Raw genomic sequence first — 21,123 nt, 5'->3', positions numbered from 1 at the left:
GGATATAAAGGATTTCATTATCTTTTCTCAAAACTCACAATGAGGATTAAACTCCCACCCTTCCCAAGCCATACCACTACTTGTGCCCTTCTCTACCAAGTCACACACCAAATACAATGAAGACAGCAGCTCAGCCTTAAATATCCAAATAAAAACAGCCATGAAGGAGACAGCTGCACAGTAATGAACCTTAAGGTCTGGCAAAAGTTATTTAAAAATGACTTCTAATACTCACGATGTAGTCATAGGCTACAGCTGGATATTCATACAGTGACGTGATTTTAGAAATAATACTTCTAAAGAATACTTGCAAGAAAAAACAGATACTCCACAATAACAATTTCAGAATAATGTCAGCAACTTCAAGTCAGAAAAACAAGAGCTGCAAGTAATTTACTCAAAATGTAAAATACTTTATAAGCTATTAATTTTGTTGTAGAACACCCACTCACATCCCTAAAATTTTCTTGAAAAAGCAGGAAAAAATTTAAGGACAATTTACATTCCTTTCCATTTTTTACTAGAATCTCATGTATTTTTGTCTCTGGATAAAATTCTTAACAACTGATCTTGCTCTTGAACAATTTATGATTAAATTCATCTTGTGAGAAAAGTTAACATACAACTGTCAAAACCATACAGATAAAACTATTTTCAATTAAAAGTAAACAAATAGATCAAATCCTCTCATGTAAAGTAAAATGACACAGAGTTTTTTATCAAAACACATTATTTTGAATGTTCGTACACCACTGGAATCCTAACATGCAGAACCTTAGAATTTTAACTGTGTTAGGGAAAAGAATTAAGGTTAGAAAAGTTACCTGGGGTTAAGTATACATATCCTAGTCTGCTCCCTAGGTGACTCGTAGTTAAATACAAAAAAAGAAGAAAGAAAAAAAAAGAGATAGAGGTACAATCCCTTGAGGATCTTATTATAAAACATGCACTTCAAGTTACAGAAACAAAGCACATTGAGATACAATTCTAAAAAGTGGCTACTAGTTGTATTTTTTAGTAATAAAACTGAAATCATTAACTTAAATGTACTTCATAACTTCATAAGCTTTTTAAATATAGAAGAAATACACGATTAAAATACTTTAACATTAAAAATATAGATTGGGGGCCGGGCACAGTGGCTCATGCCTGTAATCCCAACACCTGAATGCCAAGGTGGAAGGATTGCTTGAGCCCAGGAGTTAGAGATGAGACTGGGCAACATAGGGAGACCCTGTCTCTATAAAAAAAAAAAAAAAAAAAAAGCCAGGTGTGGTGGCACATGCCTGTGGTCCCAGCTACCTGGAGGGCTAATACGGGAGGATTGCTTCAGCTCAGGAGGTTGAGGGTGCAGTGAGTCATGATTGTCCAATATACTCCAGCCTGAGCAACAGAGTGAAAGCCTGTCTCAAAAAGAACAAAGAAAAAAAAATTGGGGATCACCTTACACCCCTTTGGATGGCTACTATGAAAGAAAACAAAACAGAACAAAACAAAAAACCACACACAGAAAATAAATGCTGGCAAAGATGTGAAGAAATTGGAATCTTTGTGCACTGTTGGTGAGACCATAAAATGGTGCAACTGCTATAGAAAACATTATGACAGGTCCTCAAAAAATTAAAAATAGAAATCCTATCTACTTCTGGGATATATTTGGAAAAACTGAAGGCAGAGCCCTGAAGACATATTTGCCCACCCACATTCATACTAGCACTATTCACAATAGCCAAGAGGTAGAAGCAACCCAAATGTCCACCAACAGAAGAACAGATAAACAAACATACAATGGAATATTATTGAGCCTTAAAAAGGAAGGGCAGTGGCACATGCCTATACTTCCAGCTACTTAGAAGACTGATGCCAGAGTACTGCTTGAGCCCATGACTTCAAGCCAGCCTTGGCAATAAAGCAAGACCTCATCTCTTTTAAAATAAAAAATAAAATAAAAGGAAGGAAATCCTGTCATGCTATAAAATGGATGAGCCTTATGAACACTATACTAAGTGAAATAAGCCAGTTACAAAAACATAAATACTGTATGATTCCACTTACATGAGGAATCTAAAGTAGTCAAATTCATAGAAACATAAAGTAGGTGGGTACTAGGGGATGGCAATAGGGAGAAATGAAAATCTGTTGTCTAATGAGCACAGAGTTTCAGTTTTGCAAAGTGAAAAAGTGCTAGAGACTGGTTGCCCAACAATGTGAACATACTTAACACTACTAAACTGTACACTCAGAAATGGATAAGATGATAAATTTTATGTGTCTTTTACCACTACCATAAAACACTTTTTTTTCTTCCAGCATGGTGGCTCACGCCTATAATCCCAGCACTTTGGGAGGCCGAGGAGGGTGGATCACGAGGTTAGGAGATCGAGACCATCCTGGTTAACATGGTGAAACTCTGTCTCTACCAAAAACACAAAAAAATTAGCCAGGCATGGTGGTGAGCACCTGTAGTCCCAGCTAGTCAGGAGCCTGAGGCAGGAGAATGGCAGGAACCCGGGATGCAGAGCTTGTAGTAAGCCGAGATCGCACCACTGCACTCCAGCCTGGGCGACACAGCAAGACTGTCTCAAAAAAAAAAAAAAATTTCTAATGTGGACTGGGGGTGACCTCACCCCTGGAGATTCTAACAAATTGAAAAAGATGAAAATTAGGTGAATCCTTTTCTTCCTTTTACCCAGTACGACACTTGATGATTTGGTGGGGAGGGGATGATAGAATTAAGTTTCCCACCATTATCCTACCCACGCAGTTGTCTTCCCTCAATACAGCCCCTAATATTAGCTTCTTGCACAGCCTTTCACAGATACTTTATGAATATACCAGCATATATGTATATTTTTTTAAAAATATTTTTATGTAGCATCATACATCACTGGCACCTTTTTCACTTAACACTTTATCTTAGAAATCAGGCAAGATCAGTAACATTTTAAAGAGATGAGATCTATGTTACCCAGGCTTGATTTGAACTCCTGAGTTCAAACAATCCTTCCCTATCAGCCTCCCAAATAACTAGGACTATCAGCATGTGCCACTACACCCAGCTAATATCAGTAACTTTTAAAAACTGCCTCTTTTAAGTTTTAAGGGCTGCATTTTTATCATACTGATATAGGTCATCTTTCACAGATGGAAGTTGAGTTGTTTCTAATATTTTACTATTACAGTACTACAAAGACTAACCCTGTATATTCACATAAGTGAGAATATGATGAACTAAACCCAAAAGCTACAGAATTTAACCATAAGATAAATTCCAAGAAGTGAAATTGATGTATTAAAGAGCATGTACATTTAAATGTTCAGTAGGCATTTTAAATTTTGGCAGATATTTTCCAATCTCCTAAAGGAATGTGCCAACTTATACTCCCTCTAATAAGGCATTAGAATACCTACATTTCTTTCAAAAAACATTTTCTAAGAAGGCTTCCCTAACTCCAGGAATATAAAGAGGAAAAAATCCATTTTCTTCCTCTGAAGATAAGGATCTGATTTTTCCTGATGGCTACCCAGCTATCATATTGCCAGAAAGAAAAAAAATAATTTTCTCCACTGATCTGATATGTGCTTTCATTATATTCTAAATTTCCATATGAATTTGGGACTTTTTAAATTCTGTACCACTGATCTGTCTACCAGAATCATAATGTCTTAATTACTATAATTTTAGAATACATTTTTTCTTTTTTTTGAGACAGACTCTTGCTCTGTCGCCCAGGCTGGAGTGCAGTGCCGTGATCTCAGCTCACTGCAACATCCACCTCCCAGGTTCAAGTGATTCTCCTGCCTCAGCCTCCCAAGTAGCTGGGATTACAAGCATGCACCACCATGCCTGGCTAATTTTTGTATTTTTAGTAGAGATGGGGTTTTCACCATGTTGGCCAGGCTGGTCTCTAACTCCTGACCTCAAATGATCCACCCGCCTCGGCCTCCCAAAGTGCTGGGATTACAGGTATAAGCCACTGCCGCCCAGCCAGAATACATTTTTAATATCTGGAAGAACTAGTTCTTTTGTTTTTTATCTTATTTATTCACTTATTTTTTGAGACACAGTCTCGCTCTGTCGCCCAGGCTGGAGTGCAGTGGCACAATCTCAGCTCTATGCAACCTCCACCTTCCAGATTCAAGTTATTCTCCCGCCTCAGCCTCCTGAGTAGCTGGGATTACAGGCATGCGCCACCACTCCTGGCTTAATTTTTTTTTCTATGTTTAGTAGAGACAGGGTTTCATTATGTTGGCCAGGATGGTCTCAAACCCCTGACCTCAAGTGATCCGCCCACCTCGGCCTCCCAAAGTGTTGGGGTTACAGGTGTTAGCCACCACGCCCAGTCTCGTTCCTTTTTTAAATGTTCATTCTTTTAAATAATTTTTCTGGATAATCTTCCTTATTGTTGTCCTTATAAATTTTAGATTCAACTAATCTTTAAAAATCATTTTTAAAATGTTATTGGAATGCTATAGACTGGAAGAGAACAATATTTTTCAGATACTGAATTACGATGGTGAGTTTCTAACTATTCTTTTGGGTCTTGGGTGATTCTGCTATCTATAAGAGATCCATTTTTTGAGCAATACTGCATGTCAAAGTAAAGAGTAGTGGGCCGGGCGCGGTGGCTCAAGCCTGTAATCCCAGCACTTTCGGAGGCCGAGACAGGCAGATCACGAGGTCAGGAGATTGAGACCATCCTGGCTAACACGGTGAAACCCCGTCTCTACTAAAATACAAAAAATTAGCCGGGCGAGGTGGCGGGCGCCTGTAGTCCCAGCTACTCGGGAGGCTGAGGCAGGAGAATGGCGTGAACCCGGGAGGCAGAGGTTGCAGTGAGCTGAGATCCTGCCACTGCACTCCAGCCTGGGCGACAGAGCAAGACTCCGTCTCAAAAAAAAAAAAAAAAAAAAAGAGTAGTGGTGCTTGGTAAGGGGCAAAGGAAGCCATTATACAGAGTGCGAGCTGTGTCTACAAGGGGACAACGGCCTAACCATATTAGGTATCAATACAAATTTATCCTTGTTGAGAAGACCAAGAAAATCTCTTCACAGAGGTAGAAACTATACTCCAAACCACTTTCTATGGCCCTAGGGTAAGAAAACTGCAGCTGAAATAAGTGGTTTAGAATTCCATTCCATACAAGAACTCAAAATTAGTGGTGTACTATAGGCTTGGAAAACCAGAATGAAGTGAGGCGCTGAGGGTAGGGGTAAAAGTCACATTGACCTTTCTCCTACTTTCCACTCCCAACTCACTCCAGCACTTTGGGAGGCTGAGGCAGGTGGATCACTTGAGGTTAGGAGTTCGAAACCAGCCTGGTCAACATGGTGAAACCCTGTTTCTACTAAAAACACACAAAAAAACTTGGCCAGGCGTGGTGGTGGGCACCTGTAATCTCAGCTACTCAGGAGGCTGAGGCAGGAGAATTGCTTGAACCCGGCAGACAGAGTTTGCAATGAGCCGAGATTGCACCACTGCACTCCAGTCTGGGCAACAGAGCAAGACTGTCTCAAAAAAAAAAAAAGAAAGAAAGAAAGAAAAAGAATGCATTATCTGCCAACCTGCACCATCTGTGTCAGAGGTCTCCTTGCCTAACTCACAATTCAAGTTTTAATAAGTCCCCTTGAGTTCTTATTATACAAGTGTACAAATGAGGGTTGAGAAGGATGTATCAGCTAGGATGTTTTCACAAAAATATAAGAGAAAATCCAAAGCCAGTTGAATTAAACATGAAATTTACTAGCTCATGCAACTGTAAGTTTACAGGTACAGCAGCTTCAGGGAAGAGTTGATCTGGCAGCTCAAATGGAGTAACTAGGGCATGGCTTTTCTCTGCTCTACTCATTCTGTGTTGGCTTCTTAATCAATTAACTTTCCTTTCATGGTCAAAAGATAGCTGCCAGGAATTCAATAACTATGTTTTCAGGTTAAAATTCACAAAAACGTAAGTGACTTCATCTCAGCATTCCTAGCAAATATCCTCAGCATTCATAGCAAATATCCTAAGATTCACTCTGCTTGATCTAGCTTAGGGTGCATGCCTGCCATGACTGCCTTAGATAGGAAACATGTTCCATTCCAACAAAATATACATGAAATACAGCACATTAAAGCTGACCTTAATGATTTAAATTTCCTGTATTACTAAATAATGGTACTACTCCATTTAAACTGATGGGTAAAGCACATCATACAACTTTCTCTATCTTCTTAAAAAGTTATTCTCCTGGCTGGGCATGGTGGCTCACACCTTCAATTCCCATACTTTGGGAGGTCAAGGCAGGTAGATCTCCTGAGCCCAGGAGTTCAAGACCAGCCTGGACAACATGGTGAAACCCTGTCTCTACAAAAAATATAAATTGGCTGGGCAATGGTGGTGCACAACTGTAGTCCCAGTTACTTGGGAGGCTGAGACAGGAGGATCGCTTGAGCCCAGGAGGCAGAGGTTCCTAGCATCTTGGGCTCAAATACACAGGCAAAGAGCCAAGATCACACTCCAGCCTGGGCAATAGAGTGGGACCCTGTCTCAAAAAAAGAAGAAGGAAAAAAAAAGGTATTCTCCCAGATTTTCATCAGAATTCAACAAGAGGGAAAAAAAAAAAGTGACTTCTTCCCTGAATGTAAATTTCTTTTGAAGGATTCAAAATATACTACCAGATTACCGTAAAATCATAAACACAGGACACAAAAGGTTTTTTAATCTTTTTCCTTTTACCGAATAGCTGAAAGTAAGAAAACCATAGATTTTCCAAGAAGAAAAAAGAGGTTCTTATTCCATACTTTTCAAGATCATAATAACAAGATGTAAAAGAAAAGATAGAAGAAAACATTTATATCTAGAGCCAAGCCAAAAAAAAAGTGATTTGTTTCACAGAGCTTTAAAACATAAGCAACTAGATCATCTATCCTATGGCCCAAGATCCCTCTTACTACATCACTGCCAAACTTCCCCCCACCTCCCCCAAACACTTAAGAACAGAGTGGGGATGCACACTTTAGGGAATCTTTCTGTGAATATGCATTCCAAAGCCAAATACAAATTATTCCTGAATTATGCTTCTTACTACTGATGTCCCCCATTCCTATAATTATCACAGAAAATAGAAGGCAAACTATTCTGTTTTTATAATAAAGAAGAAAGTGAAATTTCATTTATTAGATTGAAAGCTAATACTCAAACATGAAGGAGAGAACCTGGTTCGGATGGTAAAGTTGGACAAAAACAAAAGGCAATATTGTCTGGAGTAGAACTAACCACTTAAACATGTGTTACATACTGGAAGTCTTAAAGAAAAAACAAATTTCACTCATAATCCTAGAAGGAAGCAGTGTGGTTAAAGAAAAGAATGTGAATTAAAAAAAAAAAAAAAAATCTCTGTAATTATTAGATTCTATGGATTGGTTTTTCAAACACTTATCAAGTAATTCAGTTAAGCAAACATGTATTGATGACATCATTAAGAAGTATTAGAGTCAGATACAATAGGAATATAAACATACCCCTTGACTTCATAAAGCTTGTAAGGGGTTACAAAGAACATGATCAAGTAGAAATGTGTGTGACACTAAAAAACATGGCTTTGGGTAATCAAAAAAGGAAGAAATCAAATCTAAATAATTTCTATAGCAAATAACAGGAAATCTCAAGGCAAAACTGCTTAAACAATAAGAAAATTCAGGTAAAGTGGCTATAGGCATGGTAAATGGAACTCTAGTTCTACTTTTCTCCAGTTCCCTTGGTTCTCCCTCCTTCACATAAGGCATCACCTTCAGGCTACTAAAAAGATGGCTCCAGCACTTCCACACATCACATCCAGATAATATCAGCTCTGTGGAGAAGAGGGACCATCTGTTTTCTTCCTTTTCTCAAAAGCAAGAAAGATTTCCCCAAAAGCCTCTTGCAGATGTCCCTTTTGTCTCTCATTGGACAAAACTGTTTCTCATGTCCATTCCTAAAACAATCACTCCCAAAGAGAATGAGACCTACCACAACTAAGATTAGAATGGATGCTGGTAACTATCATGACCATCATTTCAGCGCTGGCTGAGTATTTCAAATACAATATTTCAGGCCTTGGACTGAAGAAGAAATAATAGAGAAAAATGCCTAGGCAAAGGAAAGGATGTGCCTAACTGGAAGAAGAAAGCCAAACTCTGAAATCAGACATTAAACATGGTGTTAGGGATAAAGAATTCCCTTAAACTGCACTGCTGTCCTCCCCTGTAATATAAAAATTAATGTCAGCAAATGCTAAGAATGTAGAAGAAATCATCCTCTTTTTATGGAAGGGTTTACATTATTTAATTATCAGTGGAGATAATCAGACTTACCAATCCTCATCAATGGAGTAACACATTCAGCTACTTCTGGGTTAAGAACATTCCATATTATGCATACAGATGACTCAGCAGATTCACTGTCAGTAGTTATTCCTTGCAGATTTCTTCTCATTTGGGTTCCAGGTTTCACTCAAAAATTCACACACTCAAAACTGGCCCTATCTGCAAAAGAAAGTATGCAATTAGGAGGCAAAAGCTACAGAGAGCAATTCCCCTCCCCATCTATAATTAACCGATCCATATAAAGACTGAACTCAAACACTAGACTCACTAAGCACCATGTTTAACCTAAGCAACGTGCATTTCAACACCATAATGTGCTTATTATACATAGTCACCACACTTTTCCCACCATATAAATTTATTGTTGCTTCCACAGTATATCTACCCACCGGGCAGAATCCAGCAGACAGACACCTTTGGTGGACCCACACTAGGTTGGTCTGCATGGTTAAAGGATAACTGCCTATATTTATAAATCAGGACTTTACATGAAAATCCAGATTTCAGACCTATCTTGAAAAATCAGAATATCTAGCAATACTGGCCCCACATTCCCATATGGAAACAATCTTCTGGAGCTGATTAGCACCTAACTAACCCTGAGGATGGGACTTTGCAGTTCTCCACAGAAGTCGCCACTCTCCTTTACGTTACAACCTGGCTCACAGTTACTTGTCTGTACCCTGCAGGCATTTGAGCTTGCAAACTCTGCTATGTATTTCTAACAGCTCCCAGGGAACATTTTATTTTTGTCATAGCCAAGCATGTTTTTCTGCCTTGAGGATATAATATACCATAAGGCGATAACAAACATGGACTAAGAGTCAGAAGCTGGAGTTCAAATTCTGCAAATGACTAGTTGTGTGACCTCAGGCCTGTTTTTAACCTAAGATATAGTTTATTTAAAAGCGTCCAAATAAACCTATAAGCCTTATCACAGTAGACAAAACACGCCTAAAATCTAACATGTCCAACCTGAACTGACAATATTAAATCCATTGCTTCCTCAGTCTTCGTCATCTCAATAAATCACACCATAATCCACACAACTTTCGCTCAAGCCACAAACATAAAGTCCTTACCATATACTACTCTCCCTTGTCTCCCAGAGCCATCACTAAGGCAATTGGTTCTCCCTCCAAAATACATAATTTGAACAGATTCTTAGAATTCCAGCCATAAAAACAAACAGCAATTCATCCTTCAGAATCAATTACTTTGCTGAAATTGCCTATACATTTAACACCTTAAATAATGGTAGCTTGAAGTGTCAAGGTTTCATATTATGAGGAATACCAGTACTTCATTAAAGGAAAAATGAATTTCATTAAAGGTAAAATGAAAAACATTAGGGATGCTGCATCTCACTCCTTGCAAGACATTGATATTACGTTTTATAAACTTACACATTTCTTCAACTCTAAACTGACAGTGAACCAAAAGGCTACGCTAACTCTGATAACGAAATTAGGAAAACCAAAAGACTACTATCAATAGAATAAATAAGTTTAGGAAGATTGCAGGATCAATACTCAAAAATCAAGATTAATACTCAAAAATCAATTCTATTTCTATAGAACAACTGTACAAAGAATAATCAGAAGCCAGGCACGGTGGCTCGTATCTACAATCCCAGCACTTTGGGAGGCCAGAATGGGAGGACTGCTTGTGGCCAGGATTTTAAGAAATACATAGGGAGACCCTGTCTCAACAACAACAACAAAAAAATGTTTTAAGTTAACCAGGCATGGTGGAGCATGCCTGTAGTCATAGCTACTCAGGAGGCTGCGGTGGGAGGATTACTTGAGCCCAGGAGTTCGAGGTTACAGTGAGTTATGATTGTGCCACTGAGCTCCAACCTCGAGAACACAGCTAGATCCTGTCTCCAAAAAAAAAGAAAGAAAGAAAAAAGGACAATCATTTAAAAAATAATTTCATTCGTAGTATAAAAATATGAATTATGAAATTATCAAATTATGTGCAAAAACAGAGTAATATTATGTTCCTAGATCAGTGAAGTCAATGATGTTAACATGTCAATTCTCCCCAATTTGATCAATACAGTCAACACAATTCTAATAAAAATCCCAGCTGACCTTTTTGTAGAAGAAACTGGCATGTTTATTCTAAAATCCTAAGTTTAGTCGGGCGTGGTGGTGCACACCTGTAATCCCAGCTACTCGAAAGGCTGAGGCAGGAGGATCACTTAAACCCAGGAGACAGAGGTTGCAGTGAGCCAAGATCATGTCACTGCACTACAGCCAGGGTAATAGAGTGAGACTCTGCCTCAAAATAAATAAAATAAATTAATTAAATAAAATCATATGGAAATGTCAAAGAGTTAGATCTATCAAAATGGCTTTTAAAAAGGGCAAAAATTTTGGAAGCCTTATACAACCAGAATACAAGGTTCATTATAAGGCTACAAAAACATTGTACTAGCATGTGGAGAGACTTAACAGGTTAATATAACAAGAGTGGGAGTCCAGAAATACAACTACACACATGTGGTCAACTTATTTTCCGTAAGGGTACAAAGGCAATCCAGTAAAGAAAGGATAGCTTTCTCAGCAAATGAAGCTGGAACAACTGAATATTCATACTGCATGCCAAAATTAACTCAAAATTAATCACAGACCTAAAGGTAAAACCATTAAACTTCCATAAAATCTTTGTGGCCTTATCTTAGGCAAAGATTAGTAAACTAAAACACAAAAGCATAATCCACTTAAAAAAGACAAAGTAATAATTTCATTCAAATACTAATTTCTGCTATCTGTAAGACACTATTAACAGAATGAAAGATAAGCCTCAGAAATAAAAGGCATCCAAATAGAAAAGGAAGAAGAGAGGGGCCAGGCACGGTGGCTCACACCTGTAATCCCAGCACTTTGGGAGGCCGAGGTGGGCAGATCATGATGTCAGGAGATCGAGACCATCCTAGCTAACATGGTGAAACCCCCTCTCCACTAAAAATACAAAAAATCAGCCAGGCGTAGTGGCGGGCACCTATAGTCCCAGCTACTCGGGAGGCTGAGGCAGAAGAATGGTGTGAACTCGGGAGGCAGAGCTTGCAGTGGGCCAAGATCTGCACCACTGCACTCAGCCTGGGTGACAGAGCAAGGCTCCATCTTAAAAAAAAAAAGAAAAGAAAAGAAAAGGAAGAAGAGAAATTGTATGTTTGCTGACGACATTATCTTATATGTAGAAAACCCTAAAGCTTCCACCAAAAAACTGTTAGAACTGATAAACGAAGTAAAGTTGCAGGGTACAAAATCAACAGACAAAAATCAGTAGCATTTCTTTACACTAACAACTAATAATCTTGAAAAAAAATTAAGAAATCAATTCTATTCACAATAGCCTCCAAAAAGTATACATATTTAGGAGTCAAGTTAACCAAGGAGGTGAAAGATCTGTATGCTGAAAACTGTAAAACACTGATAAAAGAAACTGTAGACAATATAAACAAATGTAATGGTATCCCATGTTCAGGGATTGGAATCATTAATATTGTTAAAACGTCTACAACACCCAAAGCAGTTTACAGATTCAATGCACTCTCTATCAAAATTCCAAGGTTGTTTTCCACGTAAATAGAAAAAAGAATCCTAAAATTCATATAAAACCACAAAAGACGTCAAACAGACAAAGCAACCTTGAGCAAAACAAAGCTGGAGGCATCACACTACCTAGCTTCAAAATCTACTACAAAGCTATAGTAATCAATACAGAATGTACTGGCATAAAAACAGAAACACTGACCAATAAAACAGGATAGAAAGCCCAGAAATAAACCTACAAATTATGGTCAACTGGCTTTCAACAAAGTAACCAAAAACACACAACAGAGAAAGGACAGTCTCTTCAATACAGTAGTCTCCCCTTACCTGTGAGGGATACATTCTAAGACCCCCTGCGGACAGGAACCCTAGATATACTATGTTTATTCAATCTGATAAACTAGACAGGTACTAAGTGACTAATGAGCAGGTAGCATATACAGCATGGATATGCTGGACAAGTGATGATTCACTTCCCAGGCAGAACAAGGCAGGACGGCACAAGATTTCATCACACTACTCACGATGGCACACAACTTAAAACTTAAGAATTGTTTGTTTTCTGGAATTTTCCATACACTATTTTCAGATCATGGTTGACCACGGTTAACTCAAACTGCAGAATGCAAAACCACAGATAAGGTGAGACTACTGTAAATCGTGCTGGGAAAACTGGATATCCACAAGCAAAATAATAAAATTGGACCATTATCTCACAACATATACAAAAATCAACTCAAAATGGATTAAAACCTTAAATGTAAGACCTGAAACTGTTGAACTACTAGAAGAAAACATAGGCAAATAGTTACATGACATTGGTCTGAGCAATTTTAGATTTTTTTTAGATCTAACCCCAAATATGACAGGCAACAAAGGCAAAAATAAACAGGACTGCATCAACTAAAAAGCTTCTGCACAGCAAAGGAAACAATTAATAGATTGAAGAGACAATCCACACATTGAGAGAAAATGTTTAAAAATCATATATCTGATAAAGGGCTAATATCCAAATCCAAAATATATAAGGAACTCAAACTGAATAGCAAGAAAACAACTTAATCAAAAAATGGGCAAAGGACCCAACAGACACTTCTCAAAAGAAGAAAATAAACAGCTGAATCTCAGCAAACCACAAGCAGCCAAGCTTCAGCCAATCACAGGCTGCCAACTGATCACACCATGTTCAAATAAGGCAAAAGAGGAGCTGTTAACTAATCAATCTATATACGTACTTGCTTCTCTTTTCTGTCTACACTTACTGCCCAGGTTGCACAGCAGAGCTCTCTGAACCTTTTCTGGTTTTGAGTGCTGCCCAATTAATGTACCATTCTTTGCTCAAATAAATTCTGCTACATTTACATTGTCTAAAGTTTTTTTTTTTTTTTTTTTTGAGACGGAGTCTCGCTCTGTCGCCGGGGCTGGAGTGCAGTGGCCGGATCTCAGCTCACTGCAAGCTCCGCCTCCCGGGTTTACGCCATTCTCCTGCCTCAGCCTCCCGAGTAGCTGGGACTACAGGCGCCCGCCACCTCGCCCGGCTAGGTTTTGTATTTTTTAGTAGAGACGGGGTTTCACCGTGTTAGCCAGGATGGTCTCGATCTCCTGACCTCGTGATCCGTAAAGTTTTTCTTTTAACAAAGAGACAAAAACTGAAAGAATTCATCAACTGGTGAATGGATAAACCTGTAGTATACAATATTCTGAAAAAAAAAGAACGACTGTATACACCCATCAACATGGATAAATCTCAAAATAATTATGCTGAGTCAAAGAAGCCACAAAGAGTATATACTATATAATACATTTATACAAAGTTCTAGAAAAAAGAAACTAATCTCTAGTGATAGAAAAGAGATCAGCTAACTTCCTAGGAATGTGGGTAGGTGGGCAAAAGGAGGGCCTACAAACAGCTGAGAAGAAACTTGGGGTATCAGGTATTTCCAATATCTTCAGTGTGGTTATGATTTCACAGGAATATACATATGCCAAAATTTATCACGCTGAACACTTTAAATATATGCATTCAATTTTATGTTTAAAACAATGTGATTACATATTAATAACCGGTAGCAAGCCTGCTTAAAATGAAAAGCAAGATCCTTTTAATGCATTAAATTTGAAAATTATGGCCACAATCTTTCTCTTCAGAAAATAGCTCTTCCAAAAGTGTAATATCTCAATGCTAAGGATCAGAAACACAATTGCTAACCACAAAGAAAGCATATGCCAAAAACAGTACTCTAACTAACCTAGCATAATATAATTTGGCATGGAAAAAAGGAAATTTGGTGGATTTCAACATTGTTAATTCAATTATAGTCCAGAGTACCTCAGTCCTCCATTACATTTGGTAGAAATTAGATTTAAAATACTGTCATTTCATTGTTGACCAAAAACATATTTTAATATAATCATTCAATGAGTGTCATCTGGATACCACTACTAAAATGGACTTCATATTCTGCTTAGAATTCATGAAAAAGTCATGAGAACAGACTCAGTTTAACTGCTAAGTGCTGGTATCCCTTGGTGCTTTTTGTATCATATTAAATGCCACCTCTACCCCCATCTGCCTGTCATTTATACTGAAGAGACAGAGAAAAAATGAATTATTTCCTTAGCTGAATTTAACCATTAAGTTTTATTTTAGGCCAGGTGCAGTGTCTCATGCCTGAAATGCCAGCACTTTGGGAGGCCAAGGCGGGAGGATTATTTGGGCCCGGGAGTTCAAGACAAGCCTGGGCAATGTAGAGAGACCCCATCTCTACAAAAAATACAAAATTTAAAAATTAAAAAAAAAAATAAATTATCCTGGCATGGTGGTGAATGCCTGTGGTCCCAGCTACTTGGGAGGCCGAGGTGCAAGGATTGCTTGGGCTGGGAAGGTCCAGGTTGCAGTGAGCTGTGATCATGCCACTGCACTCCAGCCTGGGCAACAGAGCAAGACTGTCCCCCCAAAAAAGAAAATTATTTTAGACAAAAGCCAAAGTGTACACTCCATCTCTACACAGAGATTTCAAGTCTCTAAGTTAATCAGTCTCAGTTCCATCATATCATTATGAAGACAAGACTGCATTTTTAAAGAAATTAAGTTATCCATGCTACATCTAAATACTTTTAGGGCCGTCACAAAGAAAAATTATGCTAGTTTTGCATCATCCCAAATGGCACAACTCCAATGAATGAGTACAGGCTGTATGTTCTACCTATTAGGACATCTTTCTGTTGTCACCGCTGCCTAAAAGTGGAATGTCCTGCCTTAGGGTATCTTTTATCAGAGGTCAGGATGTTAGGATGATGATTCAAAAGTCCTACTGACAGATGATTTAGACAAACTTTATTTAAGATTCCTTCCAACCCTCAGATCTTCTTATAAATTAAAATAAAATCGATTTTAAGTGCCCAATCCACTACAATTCAAAAGTCTTAAATTTCAGCTGATAAACTACAAGAAGCCAAAGTCATAAGTCTTCCAGTTACATTTTGAGTACTTTCCACTTTTCCTCAAGAAACAGTGGCTTAAATTATCAGGCCTTGACCCTATTAAATCACTCTGATGTTGAATGAAAAATAAGTACTTAAATACATGACACATTTCTATGCATGATTCTTTAATGTCAAATACCAATTCCTTTTTTCTTCTCAAAGAAATACAGATCTGTCAGGGACAAATATAGACATGTAAGAAATCTAGTTCAATTTCCTCACTTTACAGGCCCAGAAAGGTAAAGAAACTTGACTTAAAATCACATAATTAGTACAATGTCTATTAGCACTGCAATAAATCACTGTAATTTATTTCCTCTGTAAATACACTGTAAAGAAATGCGGGTAATCATTGACTTAAACAGTTTAAGTGAAGTCATCTGGGCAATAATGTAGCCAGTGGCAACACTAAGACTCAAGACCTTTTTGTTTGATTCTTGCTGTTATTTGCTGGTGCTGTTAACATTCCAAGACCCTAAAAGTCTAAGATGTGTTGAGTTACAGAAGTGGGTACAGGTGAGGTTAGCTGTGAATGAGGCAAAAATGTTAAAGGGGAAATAAGCTGTTTCTAATTGCTGGAGTTTCAGAATCTGCTTGTCTTAATTAAAAAAAGAGAAAAAAGTCATGAGGCAATAAAAATGGACTACTCATGGTAAGTCATAATGATACAACCACTTCGTAAACAATTTCACAACTTTCTTATAAAGGTATATATACATTTACCATGCTCCCTAACAAACCCACTCCTAAGAGAAATGAGAACATGTCCAGACAAAGAATATGGCTAAAGGAGGCAGTACAGGATAGCAGTTAAGAAAACAGGTGATGGTCAGGCACGGTGGCTCAGGCCTGTAATCCCAGAACTTTGGGAGGCTGAGGTGGGTGGATCACTTGAGGTCAGGAGTTCGAGACCAGCCTGGCCAACATGGTGAAACCCCCATCTCTACTAAAAACACAAAATTTAGGCTGGGCGCTATGGCTCACACCTATAATCCCAGCACTTTGGGAGGCTGAGGTAGGCAGATCACCTGAGGTCGGGAGTTTGAGACCAGCCTCAACAACATGGAGAAACCCCATTTCTACTAAAAACACAAAATTAGCCAGGCGTGTGGTGGTGCATGCCTGTAATCCCAGCTACTCGGGAGGCTGCGGCAGAAGAATCTCTCGAACCTGGAAGGCGGAGGTTGCAGTGAGCCGAGATCGTGCCATTGCACTCCAGCCTGGGCAACAAGAGCAAAATTCCGTCTAAAAAAAACAAAAAACAAACAAACAAAAAAATTAGCCAGGCAGGAGTGGCGCATGCCTATAATCCTAGCTACTTGGGAGGCTAAGGCAGGAGAACCACTTGAGCCGGGGAGGCAGAGGCTGCAGTGAGCCAAGATCTCGCCACTGCACTGCAGTCTGGGCAAGAGAGTGAGACCCTGTCTCAAAAAAAATAAATAAATAAGATAAAGAAAAAGGAGGTGCTGCTGTCAAACTGTCTTCAGGGTTTGAAATCTGGCTCTGCCACTTACTAAGTGTACTGATTTCAGACCGGTTATTCCCCCCTCTCCATGCCTCAAAAAATAGGGGTATCAGAATGCGAAGGGGGCTTAATATTATGATGATACATTATGCTAATAATTAGCAAGTCAGAGTTGTTTTTAAGTCAGAGGACTTTTAACTTTTTTAACTTTTTTTTTTTGAGATGGAGTCTTGCTCTGTCACCCAAAATGGAGTGCAGTGGCGTGATCTTGGCTCACTGCAACATCCGCCTCCCGGGTTCAAGTGATTCTTCTCCAGCCTCAGCCTCCTGAGTAGCTGGAATTATAGGCGCACGTCAACACACCTGGCTAATTTTTGTATTTTTAGTAGAGACGGGGTTTCATCATGTTGGTCAGGCTGGTCTTGAACTCCTGACCTCATGATCTGCCCTCCTCACCTTCCCAAAGTGCTGGGATTACAGGCATGAGTCACCGCATCCAGCCCTTTTAAAACTTTTTAATTGAAATATAATTGTACATATTTATGGGGTACACAGTGATATTTCAATAAAATATATACTGGTCAAGATAATTAGCATATTCACCATTTAAAACATTTATCGCTTCTTTGGGTTGGGAACATTCAATATCCTCCTTTTAGCTATTTGAGGCTGTATGTTATTAACTATAGTCATCCTCCAGGGCCACAGAACACTAAAACATACTCCTCCTATCTAGTTGTAATTTTGTATCCTTTAACCCCATCTCTCCTCTCTCCCTCTTCTCCCTAACCTTGCCAGTCTCAGAGGGCATTTTAAAATATATACACACACCCACAGCAACTGTGGTGAACAATACAGTATTTAAGAGTTTATGTGTATTTTGTGTACGGTCAAATAAATACAGTTTCCAATTTTAACTGCCATAGAGAATCACTGGGAAGTTACCTCCCTGAGATTTGGTTTCACTATAAAAGGAAGACAATGCCACCTCAGAGAATTATTGTAAGAATGTAATAAGATGTATAAAGTGTTTACTTATTACAATGCTTGACATATGGTAGTTAAAAATGGAAACAATTTTATTATACAATTAATAAGTACATTATAACTAGAGTGACCATCCTTCTTTACTTGTGATAGTCACAATTTATGCCAATTTTTAAACATAATTTTTTTTTTTTTTTTTCAAGACGGAGTCTCGCTCTGTTGCCCAGGCTGGAGTACAGTGGCGTGGTCTCAGCTCACTGTAAGCTCCACCTCCCAGATTCATGCCATTCTCCTGCCTCAGCCTCCCAAGTAGCTGGGACCACAGGTGCCCACCACCACGACTGGCTAATTTTTTATATTTTTAGTAGAGATGGGTTTCATTGTGTTAGCCAGGATGGTCTCAATCTCCTGACCTCGTGATCCACCCGCCTCGGCTTCCCAAAGTGCTGGGATTACAGGCATGAGCCACCACGCCTGGCCTACAACATAATTATTATATAGTCACCCTAATTTATAATTAAAATACTGTCCAGATTTTTCCTTTATTTAGTTCTTTGTTCTCTTATCCCGTTTTTAGTGACACTTTATGCTATCCAACTCACTATCCCCCTTTTCCAACTTCTCTCTTGCTCTCACTTGTTCTCACTCCCCTTATCCAGGTGCTTGGCAACCTCAATGCTGCAAGTCCAGGTTCTTTTGTGGTCCTAAACTCCTCAGTAACGTCATGTTTTTCAAATCTTATGTTTCTCAGATTCCCATCCATCCTTTCACTGAATTCCAGAACAAAAGCTGGTGACCCTAAAAACACTACCACCATCACCAACAATGGGATTAATATTTTAATTCTCTAAGGATAACAACATTTTAACAGGGAACTCCTAAAGAGACAACACCTTAAGTAGTTGCTACCAAAAGAGTACTTAAGTAGTTCTCTACCAAAGTAGAGAAACTAGCAACATAAATATCAGATACTGTGACAGGCTGGGTAGACCACTTGAGAACAACTTTACTCTTTGAATCAAACAATTTAGGTAGGTTTCTACTACATACCTGTATCACAACAGCCCTGATTCCCTCTTTTTTGCTGGTTCTCAGATAATCCAGTCAAAACACCAAAGGCTCTTAGCTCAAAAACTAACATTACATTAACAGTTCTTAAGGGTTTTGTCCTACGCCCTCATCTTTCACTCTACAACTGCTCCCCTAGGTTATTTCAATCACTCCCCTGAGTTCAATTACCATCAATGCTGACGGCCAAATCTACATTTCCAGCCCACAGCTGTCTCCAGCCCAAAGTTCTCCAGCCTAGGTGTCTTTTAGTTTAGCCTCACACCCAGCTGCATGTAGTACCACTCCACAGGATGTGCTACCTCTGCTTCAAACTTTACCGAACCCTGCTTCTTAACTGAACTCTGCTTCTTCCTTACCACTACCCCACCCCAATCCTACTCCATTTATTTTCATTAAATTCCCTCTCATCTACCCAGTTTACAATGCCAGAAACAAGCGTGTTATCCTTAACTCTTGCCTTTCCATCTCATGCCCCACAGCCAAATGACCATGTTCCATTTGTCCAATCTGTTTCTCCCCAACGCTAAGTCACCAGTAGAGTTCTAGGCACCACCATTATCTTTAAACAAACGCCATAATAGCTGCTAACTGACCCCTGGTAACCACTCTTAGTCCCTCCAATTTGTTCCCGTTTTGGCTCGAATGATACTTCTAAAATGAATGTCTGATCATGTTACTCCTGACATAAAACCCCCTTTAACGGCTATTACCCTCAGGAAAGTTTCCTCGTATGACTTCTCAGGGCCTTTACAATTTGGTTCCCACATTTCTCTTCAACCTCATTTACTACCTCTTCCATTTGATGCCCGATGACTGTGCCACCCAACCATTCTCAGTTTCTTTCTGTTGCCTACAGGACACACACACTTACTGTTCACTTCTTTCTGTCTGGCATACTCTTCAGAACTTGATATGGCTATCATTTCCTTCAGGAATCATTCCCCAATCCCCAAGTCTATTCAGGCCCTCTTCCAATGTATGTTGTACCTTCCTTTCAGGGCATTTATATTACAGAGGTTATTAACCCTGGCTGCACCTCCAAGTAACGGGAGAAACTTAGTCCCAGAATTTCAGATTCAGAAATGTGGGAAAACGGCATTCAATTCTGGGTGTCAGATTTAGCTTAGCAAATAGCACAAGGGGAAGATATGACAGCCCTCAAAGGTTTGTAGGTCTTAGCATAGCATGGGAAAGAGGAAGCCAACTTGTTATGGGGTACCAAAGACGGTGGTACCAAAGCCACTATGCAGAAGTTTCAGGAAGGCAATTTTTGGTTTAAAAAAAAAAAGAACTATCTACAAGTCTAACTGCCCCCAAAAAGATACTGGGATGCCTAGAAAGTGGTGAATTCATGGTCACTAGAGGTTTTTAAGTACCAGGGACACTAAAAGAATTACTATATTTGCGACGTCATACTAAATAATATCCACAGTTTAAATCAATTCTAAGATTCTATGACACCTGAACTCATAAAATATTTTAAAGATCCCAGGCGTGGTGGTTCACGCCTGTAATCCCAGCACTTTGGGAGGCCAAGGCGGGTACATCACCTGAGTTTGGATCACCTGAGTTCGGGAGTTCAAGACCAGCCTCACCAACATGGAGAAACCCCATCTCTACTTAAAAAAAAAAAAAAAAAAAAAACTTAGCCAGGCTTGGTGATGCACGCCTGTAATCCCAACTACTCAGAAGGCTGAGGCAGGAGAATCACTTGAACCCAGGAGGCAGAGGTTGCGCCGAGCCGAGGTTGCGCCGTTGCACTCCAGCCTGGGCAACAAGAGTGAAACTCGGTCCAAAAAAAAAAAAAAAAAAAATTTAAAGATGACTAGACAGCAGCTGAATGAAAGCACATTAGTCTAACTCACCCTAACAGGAAGCATAACTTCCTAAGAAATTAGATTTAACTGCCTTTTACAAATAACTCAGTGAAATAACTCATAAAAATCGCTAAATACGTTTTCATGTATTAATAAACTTTTAAAGAAAAAAATGAAAACTGTCATTAAGATTGGAAATAGGGAGAGTCTCCTAGTTTTATTCGTCCCCGTGTGAAAACCAAAAGAAACCAAGATGCCAGTTTGTCGATCTATTACTTCTCAAAGGGTAAAATGGCATCAAAAAGGCTTTTATAGGATGCGGTAACTTTTATAATCTTTATATTATTTATTTATTTATTTATTTATTTATTTATTTATTTAGATGGA

General features: G+C 38.9%; 1 protein-coding gene across 4 annotated transcripts in view; it reads right to left on the bottom strand.

Annotated features, from left to right (window-relative positions):
* CDC42SE2 (CDC42 small effector 2) overlaps positions 1–21,123 on the bottom strand; it is a 110,540-nt gene that overhangs the window by 49,913 nt on the left and 39,504 nt on the right. For 3 of the 4 annotated variants that reach the window (XM_017847858.1, XM_017847859.1, XM_017847860.1), the window contains exon 2: positions 8,336–8,506. The gene's annotated coding sequence lies outside the window, so the exon portion shown is untranslated. Of the gene's footprint in view, positions 1–8,335; positions 8,507–16,566; positions 16,592–21,123 lie in introns of those variants that run through there. The other variant, XM_017847861.1, reaches the window with a different exon arrangement.

Source organism: Rhinopithecus bieti, unplaced genomic scaffold (genome assembly GCF_001698545.2).
Source record: "Rhinopithecus bieti isolate Rb0 unplaced genomic scaffold, ASM169854v2 scaffold_28846, whole genome shotgun sequence".
In the NCBI taxonomy this organism is placed as follows: Eukaryota; Metazoa; Chordata; class Mammalia; order Primates; family Cercopithecidae; genus Rhinopithecus; species Rhinopithecus bieti.
Note: the sequence above shows the minus strand (reverse complement) of the source record. Positions and strands in the feature narration are given on the sequence as shown.